This window comes from Cervus elaphus, chromosome 20, assembly GCF_910594005.1.
Source record: "Cervus elaphus chromosome 20, mCerEla1.1, whole genome shotgun sequence".
Lineage (NCBI taxonomy): Eukaryota > Metazoa > Chordata > Mammalia > Artiodactyla > Cervidae > Cervus > Cervus elaphus.
In genome coordinates this window covers 118,119,954-118,134,235 of record NC_057834.1, presented here as the reverse complement: position 1 = coordinate 118,134,235, position 14,282 = coordinate 118,119,954, and the positions used below count along the sequence as shown (strand labels likewise).

General features: G+C 38.5%; 1 protein-coding gene across 7 annotated transcripts in view; it reads right to left on the bottom strand.

Moving 5' to 3' along the window:
• SPATA6 (spermatogenesis associated 6) overlaps positions 1 to 14,282 on the bottom strand; it is a 144,117-nt gene that overhangs the window by 40,608 nt on the left and 89,227 nt on the right. The window lies entirely within an intron of this gene.

Below are 14,282 nucleotides of genomic sequence, written 5' to 3'. Positions count from 1 at the left end.
CTGATGCTGAAGCTGAAACTCCAGTACTTTAGCCACCTGATGCTGAGAAAGATTGAAGGCAGGAAGAGAAGGGGACAACAGAGAATGAGATGGTTGGATGGCATCACTGACTCGATGGACATGAATTTGAGCAAGCTCCGGGAGTTGGTGATGGACAGAGAGGCCTGGCATGCGGCAGTCCATGGGATCACAAACAGTCAGACACAACTGAGTGACTGAACTGAAAATCTATAGAACTTTATCAATTCCAAGGCTTTTTGAGTAGGAGTGGGATAAAGGTAGGGATGGATATATAAAGCAAAGGACAAATACACATGAACTAATGACAGTCTAACTATGAGGCCAAACAGAACAGAATTCTAGTCGTCATACTCATCCATTGCTTCATAATAAATCAAGGTAGATAAATGAATAAATTCCTACCCTTGTAGAACCTACATTCTAGTAAAATTTACATTCTCGTAAGGAGAAACATTTAAAAACACACAACCCTCTCTAAAATAAATAGGTAAAACATACAGTATATCGAAGGATGGTAAATACCATGGGAGGAAAATAAAGGAAATAAGAAATGCTGCTGGGTGGGGTGGGAGGGATATGTAGGGAAGCAGCTGTAATTTTACATAGGGTGGTCAATGGGGACCTCACAGAGAGAACCACCCTAGCAAAATTCTATGGAGTAGAGGCCTGAAGACCCTATTAAATATCACAAGACCTAAATCATGGGGACATTCCAGAAAGAGAGAAACTAACAAACCAAAAAACCACAAAGATTCTGTGGGTCAGGTAGGGTGTATGCCTGATAATTAGAAATACCAAGAAAGCCAACAGGGCTAGACTGAATAGTAGGAAATAAAGTAAAAAAGGCAAATTTTAAGGATTTAGACTTCTATTTTGAAAAGACAAGCTCTTTTATTTATTTTTTTTGGAAAATAATATCTTCTTGGCTACTGTGTCAAGAACAGTCTATAGTATGTCCACAGGCAGAGTCAAGGAAATCAATTAAGAAATTATTAACAACAAAGCATGGATAAGAATGCTGGTTTGCCTCTGATAGCAGTGGAGGCAAAAAGTGATCAGATTCAGATGTCATGTGGAAGATGCAGTCAACAGGATCTGCTGATAAGACTGTCAATGATAACATCAAAGTTTTTGGTGAAATCAACTGGAAGAATTGAGTTTGTGTAAATTAGTTATACCCTTCCAATGGGACAGATGGAAGAATAAGATATTAGGAGTCTGGTTTTCGATATGTTGAGCTTCACATATCTATCAATCATCCAAACTATCAGAGTAGAGGTTCAGGGGAAGACTCAAGGTTAAACATATAAGCTGGTAATTTTTTTAGTCTAAATGGCATTTAAAAATATGGCACTAAGTGATATAACCAAGGAAGTGAGCATAAATAGGAAACCTCTGAAAACTGAGCCCTGGGAATACTCCACTGTCTAGAATCTGGGAAGATGAGAAGCAAACAGACTGAGGAATGGCCAGGGAATAAGGGGAAGGACATGGAGAATGTATTATTCTGGAAGTCAATTAAATGATGTATTTCAAGGAGAGGGAGTAACTAGTTCAGTCAAATGTTGCTGACAAGACAAGGTAGAAAAGACTTGGAATAGTATCAATTTTAATAAGAGTAGCTTTGATGGAGTGATGGGAGTGATAATCTGAAGTTAAATAAATTCAATTCCTCTTTCTTGCTCCTTAACACATATTTAACTTCCCATCACCATATTACTGGAGAAGGGAATAGCTACACACTCCAGTATTCTTGCCTGGAGAATTCCCTGGACAGAGGAGCCTGGCGGGCTACAGTCCATGGGGTCGCAAAGAGTCACACATTATTGAAGCAACTTGGCATGCAAGCACCATGTTAAGTGCTGAGACTACAATAGTGAACACAACAAAGTCCCTGCCTTTATGAAATTTTGTCCTAGCAGTTACTATCAGCTAAATATTTGATCTTTAAGAAGGTCACTGTGACCTTTAATCTTTTTCAGATTCATTTCCCCAGGGTTAATAATGGCTACCTTATATCTAAAAATTTTCCATAATTTGTTTCCTGCAGAATATCTAGATGTGTGAACTAGTTATATTATAAAACAAATGTAAGCAATTTATTATTAAAACACCACTCCTCCTTCAATACTACCACAATTTTCACTGCTTTCCAGAATTACAGCAACATATGGTGAGCCAGCAGTTAACAGAGAGAATCAAGCTTTCATTCCAGAACCAAATAGCATGTAATTGAAATGACTCAGTTACGGTCCCAAATAACTGACCAAGAATAAGTGATTCAGACTGAACGAGAGAAAAAAAAATGAAAAAGGCTCTATTGTTAGCTGGTCACAGAGACAAAGTAAAGACACGACGAATGTCAAAAACAAGATCAAAGAGGTCCATGACCAACATATACAAGTGTATATATTAAAGACTGATAGGAAAGGAAAAAAAAGTGCTATAATGCTATTTCTCAAATTATATTCAAATCTGAGCCACTTGGCTTATAGAGATTATTTCTCTTCATTAATTTCAATGCCAGTTGAGTCATGTTGGCTGCAGACCATTTCACTTTTTGTTTACTAAAATTTCTCCACAAACTAGTCAGCAACGCTCTACATAAAGCCTCTTCTAGGTGACTACAACTGTTTCTCTCTTTATCAGACTATTCACTAAGAATCTCTTGGATAACACATTAGCTAATAACAGAGAGATCTAGAGAGGTTCAGGGATTTGAACTCACAAACCAGATGAGAGAGGGTATTAACACAAAGAAAACTGACAGATATGCTAGGGGGCAAATCTATCCTAATGAAAATACCTGCAGAAGGACATTTATAAACTTCTAATGTTCTAATGTTTCCCATCACCTCATGGGAAATAGATGGGGAGACAGTGGAAACAGTGTCAGACTTTATTTTTTGGGCTCCAAAATCACTGCGGATGGTGACTGCAGCCATGAAATTAAAAGACGCTTACTCCTTGGAAGGAAAGTTATGATCAACGTAGACAGCATATTAAAAAGCAGAGACATTACTTTGCCAACAAAGGTCCGTCTGGTCAAGGCTATGGTTTTTCCAGTGGTCATGTATGGATGTGAGAGTTGGACTGTGAAGAAAGCTGAGTGCCGAAAAATTGATGCTTTTGAACTGTGGTGTTGGAGAAGACTCTTGAGAGTCCCTTGGACTGCAAGGAGGTCCAACCAGTCCATCCTAAAGGAGATCAGTCCTAGGTGTTCATTGGAAGGACTGATGCTGAAGCTGAAACTCCAATACTTTGGCCACCTCATGCAAAGAGTTGACTCATTGGCAAAGACCCTGATGCTGGGAGGGATTGGGGGCAGGAGGAGAAGGGGACGACAGAGGATGAGGTGGCTGGATGGCATCACCGACTTGATGGTCATAAGTTTGAGTAAACTCCGGGAGTTGGTGATGGACAAGGAGGCCTGGCGTGCTGCGATTCATGGGGTCGCAAAGAGTCAGACATGACTGAACGACTGAACTGAACTGAATGTTCTAAATGGTGGAGGTCTCATGGAGGAGGTAGGTTGGAATCAAGTCCCTAAGCAGAGAAAAGGGGGAGGCAGGGCATTCCAAGTGGAAGAAAAGGCACAAGGAATAAACGATGAAGATACAATCACATGGCTAGTTGTGTAGGAAAGTAATAGGAGAGAACATCACAGAGGCGGAGAGGGGCACACTGTAGAGAACCTTGAATACTGTATGTAACGCAATACTATCCCATATTTATTAAGCATCTTCTGTGACCAAGTACTGAACAAGGTAGGAGACAGTAGTCACAGATAAATATAACAGGAGACTTCAAAGATATTACTATCCAGAATGAGAGACATGAAAAAACAAATAATGATAAAACAATGAGGAAGGAGATTAGAACTAAATAGATACAATGAGTAACTGTGCAGTGGGGATACAGCTGGGATGTATTCCTTCCATGGAATTAGAATAAATATTTTGGAAAATTATGTATCGAAATGAGGGAATGGAAGGTCTAACAAGCGGATGAGATAAGAATCCACTTCAAATTTTCAACCTTATGACTTAGCTTAAGAAGCATTTTCATAGCTCTTGTGAGTTTTCCATAGGTTGCTCATTCTCCTCCAGAAATCAAATGGAATGTCCTTACATTGGCTCATAATGGAAAAGTTATATTTCTTGGATGATTCCTCAAGAACCCTAGCTTAGAGTGTTCAAAGAACTGGGTTCAAATCCCTGCTTGTTATGGGACCCTGAGCAAGTCATTTACTCTAAGTTTTCATTTCCTTATCTATAAACTGGGGCAATAATCTTTTGGGTTTGCTACAGAAAATAAATAAGACAAATTAGTACAAACACAAAGCAGAGAGTTTGATTCATGAAAGACAATAGTATTTATTTCCTCTGTTTACATAAACCTTCATATTTCAGCATAGTTTTTTTTTCTTTTTACATTTATGGAAATAGTTCTTTAAATCCTTTTTATAAGACCTCATAAATGTAACAATTCCAATATTGCAGATGTTGAAATGCATCAAGACAAAATCTAATAGTTTTAAACCAATCTGAAATTGTTACAGGTTAAAAAAGAAAATTTCATACATCAAGCTCATTGTAACTACATAAATGTAATTATGTAAATAACATACTTTTCAAATATGTGATATATAATGGTTGAGTTATGCCATACTGTGGAAATAAGGTTCCTGAAAAGTTGCTTATAAAATAAGTTAAATCATATTTGTGCCCATAAAATGTATAATTTATAGGAACTTCAGTTAAATTAATGGAAGAAAGAACCACTAAGTATAAATAGGAACCAGGAAACTCACTTATTCAAAAAATATTTGTTGAAGACTGGTACTACACACTACACACACACAATGGTACTACACTACATACTTGAAAATTTCTCTTTCATCATGGGAAATAAAAAATACATAAAAATAATTCTAATGGAATTTGCTGGGAAGTAGTTGAGGAGATGATTATAGGAAAGAAGTGCGGTAGAAGCATTACTTTCAGGATAGTAAGGATAAAGCAGGTGGGTGCTGCAAGTGCCAAGTTGCTTCAGTTGGGTTCGACTCTTTGCAACCCTATGGACCGTAACCCGCCAGGCTCCTCTGTCCTTGAGATTTTCCAGGCAAGAATACTGGAGTGCGTTACCGTGCAGTCCTCCAGGGGATCTTCCCGACCCAGGGACTGAACCCACATTTCTTACACATCTCCTGTATTGGCAGGCAGGTTCTTTATCACTAGTGCCACAGTTCTGAGTAAAAAGGAAGAGAAGCAGATACTGGCAACTGATATGAGTTTCTCAATTTTGCTGAAAACATTCCTTTTGAATCCTACTCAAGTGAATGATCAATTCCTACCTCATCCAATTTAAAAATCCATATGCTCAACTATCTGGTTTAGTTTAAGGGAAATGTACTTTCTTTATACTAGAGAAAAATTTAGAAGAAATTCCAAAATAATGCAATGAAAATGATATGTAATTCTTAGGTTTGCCAATCTTTAGGGGGTAAGGGGGAAATTCCTTCCTTCTTAGATCACTCTTCTATGCACTTACATAAATAATTTGTTTAATCCTCACAACAACTTCTGTGGTATTTTTACTATCTACACTTTATAAGAGAGGAAAACTGAAGTAAAGTCAAATAGCTACTGTTTGGTGGGAGTAGTCCCAGGTCAGTGAACTATGAGAAATCCATGGCAGAAAAAAAACAGAAAACTCCCACAGCCCAAGCCTCGATGCCTATGAGGAAAGTTCCACAGAAGATGCACTAACAATCGGATTTACTAACAGCCCAATAAAGAGTCAAGGAACAAATTGGCAAACTGCTTCCAAGAAAGAAAAGTTGCTTCCCCCAATTAATTTTATGCTGTGATCATAACACTGCTACCAAACCACTGAAGAAAAGTGGGAGAAAGATTATCATAGATCACTCTTACTAGTGACCATGGGCTTCCCAGGTGGCGCTAGTGGTAAATAACCTGCCTGCCAATGCAGGAGACATAAAAGATGCTGGTTTGATTCCTCAGTCAGGAAGATTCTCTGGAGAAGGGCATGGCAATGCACTCCAGTATTCTTGCCTGGAGAATCTCAAGGACAGACGAGCCTGGCAGGCTACAGTCAAAAGGGTCGCAAAGAGTAGGACACGACTGAAGTGACTTAGTACACATGCATGCACAACATGCATGACAATATGTGGAAAATTATCTTAAATAAAACATTAACAAATTAATTCAGTGATGACCAAAAAAGAATACAACATGATTAAGCTGGGTAGTTTCAAAGAAAGAAGCATGGGTTATCAATAGAAAATCTATTAATTCACCATAGAAAAAACATTATCAACTCAATAGATGCTGAAAAAAGTATTCAGTAACATCCAACATCCACTCATAATTCAAAACTGTAACTTCTTTGAAAACAAGGAATTTCAAAGGGAACTTCCTTAACTTGCTAAAGGATATCCAACAAAAATCTACTGCAAACAACATTCACAGGCATGAAATCTTCGACATGATCCTACCTAAGACAGGATCAAGACAAGAAGGCACAGACTATTAAGTTTTGTGCTGCAGCCTATCAGGTTGCACTGCAAGAGCAAATTAAGTCTGAAACTTAGTGGTTTAACATAATAAAGGTTCATTTCCCCTGTACTTTATGGTAATACAGGTTAGCAAGAGAATCACACTACACAAAATTGCCCAAGACCTGTGCTGATGAGACAGGCTGAACAACTTGCAGCTGAACCGTCTAGAACAGGCGACCTCACTGTCACTTTAACAAGAGAGCTCTTATCAATTCTTCTATGCTGCACCCTGGAAGGGATCCACACAATTTCCATTTGTAGTCTATTGGCCAGAACTAGGCCCTACACACCTGCAAGAGGGCTTGAAAATACAGAAGAGGAAATGAATAGCCAGTAGGCAATAAATATCTCTGCCACATGCACAATCACCACTTTTATTTCAGTACATTGAAAATTCTAGTAAGTCAAGACAAGGTAATCTGCAAGGCAGAATTAAAATTCATTGTTTGTAGATGATATGGTTTCCTCTGCTAAAAAATTCAAGTATATCTAAGACAAGAATGTTACACACAAATCTACTTCAAAACCATAGATTAGCAAAACACACACAAGTGTAGTTTTGCATAAAAAACTGTTTACAATGGGAACCAAAACTATAAGGTTTCTGAGACTAAATCTAACAATGTGTAACACTTTAATGGCAAAGTGTATATAACACTTTGGGAGACACGGGAGAACTGAGACAACCTGCATTCACAAGGCTTGGCTAACAGAACTAAAAACTGAGGCTCACCCACCTCAATATGACTTTACCATGAGTTTTAATTCCATAAACCAGTAAATAGCTTCATTATTTGCTTAAGGACCTTCCCATAAATCATTTGCCTGAACAACAGTCTGCTCAATCATCATTCAGCTCCCTTCTCAAAATGATACATTCTTAATCTGGGCAAACAGTCTCCTCCTCAGCCCAAGAGATAACTCAGGAGAAAAAATTTCTTCCCTATAAAATACGTGCTTACTTATCAAGACCTGCTTTAAGACTCTAATCTTCACGTCCAATGTTGTTGTTTACTCACTAAGTTTTATCCAGCTCTGCAACCCCATGAACTCTGTAGCCTGCTAGGCTCGTCTGTCCATGTGATTTCACAGGCAAGAAAATGGAGTGACTTACCATTTCCTTCTGCAGGGGATTTTCTCGACCCAGAGATTGAACCTACATCTCCTGTTTGGCAGGTGGACTTATTACCACTGCACCACCAGGGAACACCTAATCTTTTATATCACAAACATTGCCAATGAGATTCCCTGCTTCAAAGTTCAATTCATTTCAGTTCAGTCGCTCAGTTGTGTCCGTCTCTTTCTGACCCCATGGACGGCAGCATGTCAGGCCTCGCTATCCATCGCTATCCATCACCAACTCCCAGAGTTTACCCAAACTTATGTCCATTGAGTCGGTGATACCATCCAACCATCTCATCCTCTGTTGTCCCCTTCTCCTCCTGCCCTCAATCTTTCCCAGCATCAGGGTCTTTTCCAATGAGTCAGCTCTTCGCATCAGGTGGCCAAAGTATTGGAGTTTCAGTTTCAACATCACTCCATCCAATGAACACTCAGGACTGATCTCCTTTACGATGGACTGGCTGGATCTCCTTGCAGTCTGAGGGACTCTCAGGAGTCTTCCCCGACACCACGGTTCAACAGCATCAATTCTTCGGCGCTCAGCTTTCTTTATAGTTCAACTCTCACATCCATACATGACAACTGGAAAAATCACAGTCTTGACTAGACAGACCTTTGTGGCAAAGTAATGTCTCTGCTTTTTAATATGCTGTCTAGTTTGGTCATAACTCTTCTTCCAAGGAGTAAGTGTCGTTTTATTTCATGGCTGCAGTCACCATCTGCAGTGATTTTGGAGCCGCCCAAAAATGAAGTCTGCCACTGTTTCCACTGTTTCCCCATCTATTTCCCATGAAGTGATGGGACCGGATGCCATGATCTTAGTTTTCTGAATGCTGAGCGTTAAGCCAACTCTTTCACTCTCCTCTTTCACTTTTATCAAAAGGCTCTTTAGTTCTTCACTTTCTGCCATAAGGATGGTGTCATCTGCATATCTGAGGTTATTGATATTTCTCCCAGCAATCTGGATTCCAGCTTGTGCTTCATCCATCCCAGCATTTCTCATGATGTACTCTGCATATAAGTTAAATAAGCAGGGTGACAATATACAGCCTTGACATACTCCTTTCCTGATTTGTACCCAGTCTGTTATTCCATGTCCAATTCTAACTGTTGCTTCCTGACCTGCATTCAGATTTCTCAAGAGGCAGGTCAGGTGGGCTGGTATTCCTGTCTCTTTCAGAATTTTCCACAGTTTATTGCGAGCCACACAGTCAAAGGCTTTGGCATAGTCAATAAAGCAGAAATAGATGCTTTTCTGGAACTCTCTTGCTTTTTCGATGATCCAGCGGATACTGGCAATTTGATCTCTGGTTCCTCTGCCTTTTCTAAAATCAGCTTGAACATCGGGAAGTTCACGGTTCATGTATTGCTGAAACCTGACTTGGAGAATTTTGAGCATTAGTTTACGAGCATGTGAGATGAGTACAACTGTGCGATAGTTTGAGTATTCTTTGGCATTGCCTTTCTTTGGGATTGGAATGAAAACTGACCTTTTCCAGTCCCGTGGCCACTGCTGAGTTTTCCAAATTTGTTCACATATTGAGTGCAGCACTTTCACAGCATCATCTTTTAGGATTTGAAATAGCTCAACTGGAATTCCATCACCTCCACTCGCTTTGTTCGTCGTGATGCTTCCTAAGGCCCACTTGACTTCACATTCCAGGATGTCTGGCTCTTGGTGAGTGATCACACCATTGTGGTTACCTGGGTCGTGAAGATCTTTTTTGTACAGTTCTTCTGTGTATTCTTGTCACCTCTTTTTAACATCTTCTGCTTCTGTTAGGTCCATACCATTTCTGTCCTTTATTGAACCCATCTTTGCATGAAATGTTTCCTTGGTATCTCTAATTTTCTTGAAGAGATCTCTAGTCTTTCCCTTTCTATTATTTTCCTCTATTTCTTTGCATTGATCACTGAGGAAGGCTTTCTTATCCCTCCCTGCTATTCTTTGGAACTCTGCATTCAAATGGGTATCTTTCTTTTTCCCCATTGCTTTTCACTTCTCTTCTTTTCACAGCTATTTAAGGCCTCCTCAGACAGCCATTTTGCTTTTTTGCATTTCTTTTTCTTTGGGATGGTCTTGATCCCTGTCTTCTGTACAATGTCACAAACCTTTGTCCATAGTTCATCAGGCGCTCTATCAGATCTAGTCCCTTAAATCTATTTCTCACCTCTACTGTATAATCATAAAGGATCTGACTTAGGTCATACCTGAATGGTCTAGTGGTTTTCCTCACTTTCTTCAATTTAAGTCAGAATTTGACAATAAGGAGTTCATGATCTGAGCCACAGTCAGCTAAAGCCCTTCCTGCTTTAAAGCCCTTCCTGCTTTAAAGCCCTTCCTTAAAACTCTGGAACCAAGACCCCCAAACCCTTAACCTTTAAGTATTTACCTGTAAATATCCACCCTTAACTTTTCAGAGATATTACCCTTAAACTTTCATAGATACTACTAAGTCTGCAAAGGTGATGCTCTCCCTTACTGCATAATCAAAGCTCTGTTTTGCTTGATATCAACAGATTCTTCAGTTATTGTGGTGATATTTTGGTGAGCTGCAGTTGACAACCCTGAAATCCAACAAGATCCAAATAGACCCTCCTTGTTGCCACATCTAAGACACTCAACTCAGAAATAGTCTTTTCCTCTGAGACTCTTGGGCCTCCCTCCTTGGGGGGGGGCTCTCTCTAACTATCAATACAATGGTGTGGTAACTGAATCTTCTTGTTAGGTCTGGACTCTTCTCTCTTTTTGGTAAAGCTCCCAAATGCTGAGTTACTTTGTCTTGTAGGAATGGAGAACCCTTGTCATTATCTGGTCAAATCTGAAAACTTGTATCCCAGGTGGAAACCTGTCTTATTACATATGTTACTAATATATCTCTCTGTCACTTTTTGCTCTGAGTCTGTAAGAGGAAGTCCATAGCAAAGTGACCAGGCATGAACTACTAAAGCTATCCTGTAGACAAATCCAAGAACTGACAGGTTCAGATGTTCTCATTCTAACAGAATCCTTAGTAAAAACTGCCCTGGGCCACCTGTCAGAATATCATGAAGACTTTTCTCAGTTTCCTCTTTTTGTTTTCTTCCATGGGAGAAAATGCTTCTGGAAGAAATCACTACCAAACCTCACATCTTCTTAGAATTAAGATTTGTCAGGTCTCCAATTTAAGATACCAACCACTAGGTTGGAGCCCAAGACATATGCTGTATTAGCAACATAATGGCCAACACTGTCAGATTCTTATGCCTGTGTTTCAGTTTAGGCCAATGCCCCCTTCAAGTCAGATTCAATCTTTTGATCATCTTACGTATATTTACATTATGATTTTAAATTGTACACTTACTGTTCCTAATAGCGTAATTTCACTAAGTATATTTTAGAATTACAGTGGCTACCCTGGAGGGGGATATATGAACAAAACTGTTCATGTAAAAGATGCCTTAGAATGAAAAAGAGCAAAATCCTACATATCCAATAGTCTGCACTTCTCAACTGGCACAATAAAAATTCCAAAAAAATTTTCAGAGTCTACAAATTGCCTCCTTAAAACATTTGGTGGCCAAGGCCAATTTTTAAGAATGTGAAAATGTAAAATTATGTCTTGTTAGGACACCCTCAAATCCCACTGAAAGAAATGGCCTTTACCCCACTATTTCTTATCTCCTGTCCTATCCGTCTCCATTACCTGAGAACCCTATCCTTCTTTTGCGTGTTTTCATTCCCATCTGAAGTGCCAGAAACAAAAGCTCGATGACTTCTTAAAATTAAATCCCCTTCAGAATACATCAAGTGCCATATGGTTTATTTTTGAGCTCTGATCTTTTTCTGAGCTGAATAGTCAGACATTTTCCAAAGTCTAATAAACAAGATAAACAAGAAATTGCAGCAGAATTTAGAATTCTGTATACTTTAATTTGGCTTTTCCACATTTCCTACCTCAATAAAGGATGTCAGGAAGACACTGAATTGTAAAAATCAGAAATACAAAAGTCATTCATAATACTGCATGGCTAAGACCCTTTCAATACTCTCTGACTTCAAACTTTTCTTGACTATTTCTGTTTAGTTGCTAGAATTAAAAAAAAAAAAAAAAGGCCTGGAGATATTTTTATTCGGATTTTGTTAATTTTCGAATTATCCTACATAGAAGTACATCTTTATGACACTGACATTTTCTCTACAAGAACATAGTACATCTTTTCCATTTGTCAAGTCTACCTTTCTGTCAACATTAACCCTAAATATCTGTCTAATATCTCCACTGCAATTGATCTCCATTACTATCATCTTAATCCAAGCCATCATTTCTCACATTGAATATTCAAGAGTCTACTGATCTCTCTACTGTCTCCATTCTTTTCCCAGTCCACACTACTATCAACAGTAATATTTTCAAAGTACAAAGCCAACTGTATCATCCTGTTGTTTAAAATAACTTCATTTGCTTCCCATTGTACCTAGGATAATAATCAAAATTCTTAACATGGCAAAAAAGATTGGATCCCTATCTACTACTCTAGCCTAAGCTTATACCATGTGCCTAACTCATGTCTTTCACGCCTAGCAACACTGGTCTTTTAGTTGCCTACCCACTAAACCTTTATAAATGCTGCTTCCCCCTTTTCCCTTGGACATGTGCTTCCCTCCTTTTCACACAATAAATTCCTATCCACCTTCAGAGCTCCAGAGCAGTCACCAATCCTCAAAATCCTTTATCCATATTCCTTCACCAGATCAAATCCTCCTAATATATAACTAGTCGAAGCCAGCATGCATATCCCTCACGATATTTGTCACAGTTCCAATATATATTGATTTTTGTGATTTTATTATCTCTCTTATTGTCATAAAATATCCATGAAGGCAGAGACAGTTACTAGTTTTGCTAATTTTTTGCTAATTTCTATTAATAACATAATAGAGTTTTAGTCATATCATCTTTCTTAATAGTAAGAGAGAAGCTGGGAATAGAGAGGAACAAGGCATTCTAGATGTTACAGAACAAATGACTAGCTTTCCATCATGATTCATCTTTCCTTCCTTCAGAGCAGAATTACTACTGAGAAGCAATCCCTGCATATAGGTGTGGCCACCTGGTTAGTTCTTGGCAAACAGAGTGTAGGTAAAAATATCACGTGTCAATTCAAGGCCAAGGCTTTTAAGAAACAGATATGCCTCTTCAGGTTCTCCTTTGTTTTCCACTATGTAAAGAGGACAGCAATGCTCTAGAATAAGGTGAAGACACAAAATGGGGTCACTTCATGGACCTCTCTTCTCTTGCCTCAGCAGAATATATTTCTCAAAAGAACTTATGCAAAGTGTTACTTTTCTAAAAATTTCTTGCGAGCACTCCTAGTTTCGTAACTCTTTTCCTTATAGATACCGTATAGTGTTCCACTACCAGCTATCATATGGCTATACAAAAACAATCCTTTATTTTTCCATAGAAAAAACAGCTCTGTTCAATGCTGAATATGTATTTCTATGGAAATCTACCTCTTCAATACAAAAAATAATCCTGTGAGCTGACTTACTACCCACAGCCTTACAAGGGTAGTATGAATGATTAACTTCTACTCTAACCCTGAAAGTGAAGAATATAGAATTGAGGGTGGGCAGATAGTTAAGGGATAGAAGTGAAGCTGTTTAAAATAATTCATTTAGAAGAGGGGATTCTGAATATATACACCTACCTTTAAATGGACCAGTCAACACAGAACTGGATTATAGTTACCTTAGGATAAAGGTTAGTGTCTGATAAACTTTCTCTCCTTTCTATACTTTTATATATTTGGTTTACTTGTTTTCTCTTTATAATCCACTCACACAACACACATATTTTAGGGATCCACACTATATATCAGACAATATGCTAAATACTAGTGATTATCAATAAGTAAGACCACTAAGATCCTTGCCATTTTGGAACCAACAGATTAGTTTGGTTTTTTTTAAAGACAGACTATAAACAAAGATGCAAATAAAGAAGAAAATAAACACATAAAAATTGTGAAACATAACTTGAAGAAAATGTACAAAGACAGGCTTATCCCTTGGTGTTACAAATAAGGTGGCTTCCCCAGGTCCCATACAAGACAATAAACATTATGCTTTTTGATGTATATGTGTGTGTGCATATGAGTGTGTTTACAGGCATACTCACAAGCACACATATTACACAGATCAGTATACATGTATGTGTTTGAGTAAATTCCACATAATAGAGTGGGTCTGCACCAGATGAATTATGCCAGGCCCACATTCCTCTAGGGACAGCCTTAAACAAGGGCACAACCCTATACAAACACTATACAAGGAATAGTTCTATTCAAGTGCGATGGTCATGTCTATACTCATAGATCTCAAATGCCAATGCTTGCATAGACAGCAAAAGAATGCATAAGAATCACCTGGAAACTTGTGATAAAAATTTCCAGTCTTCATTCTTAGCAATTTTCATTTAGTAGGCCTGGAATGGATTTTCATAAAGTTCCACCTATATGATTCTGACACTCTGGTAGATTTGGACCCTTAGTCACAACTCTGCCTTGGCTC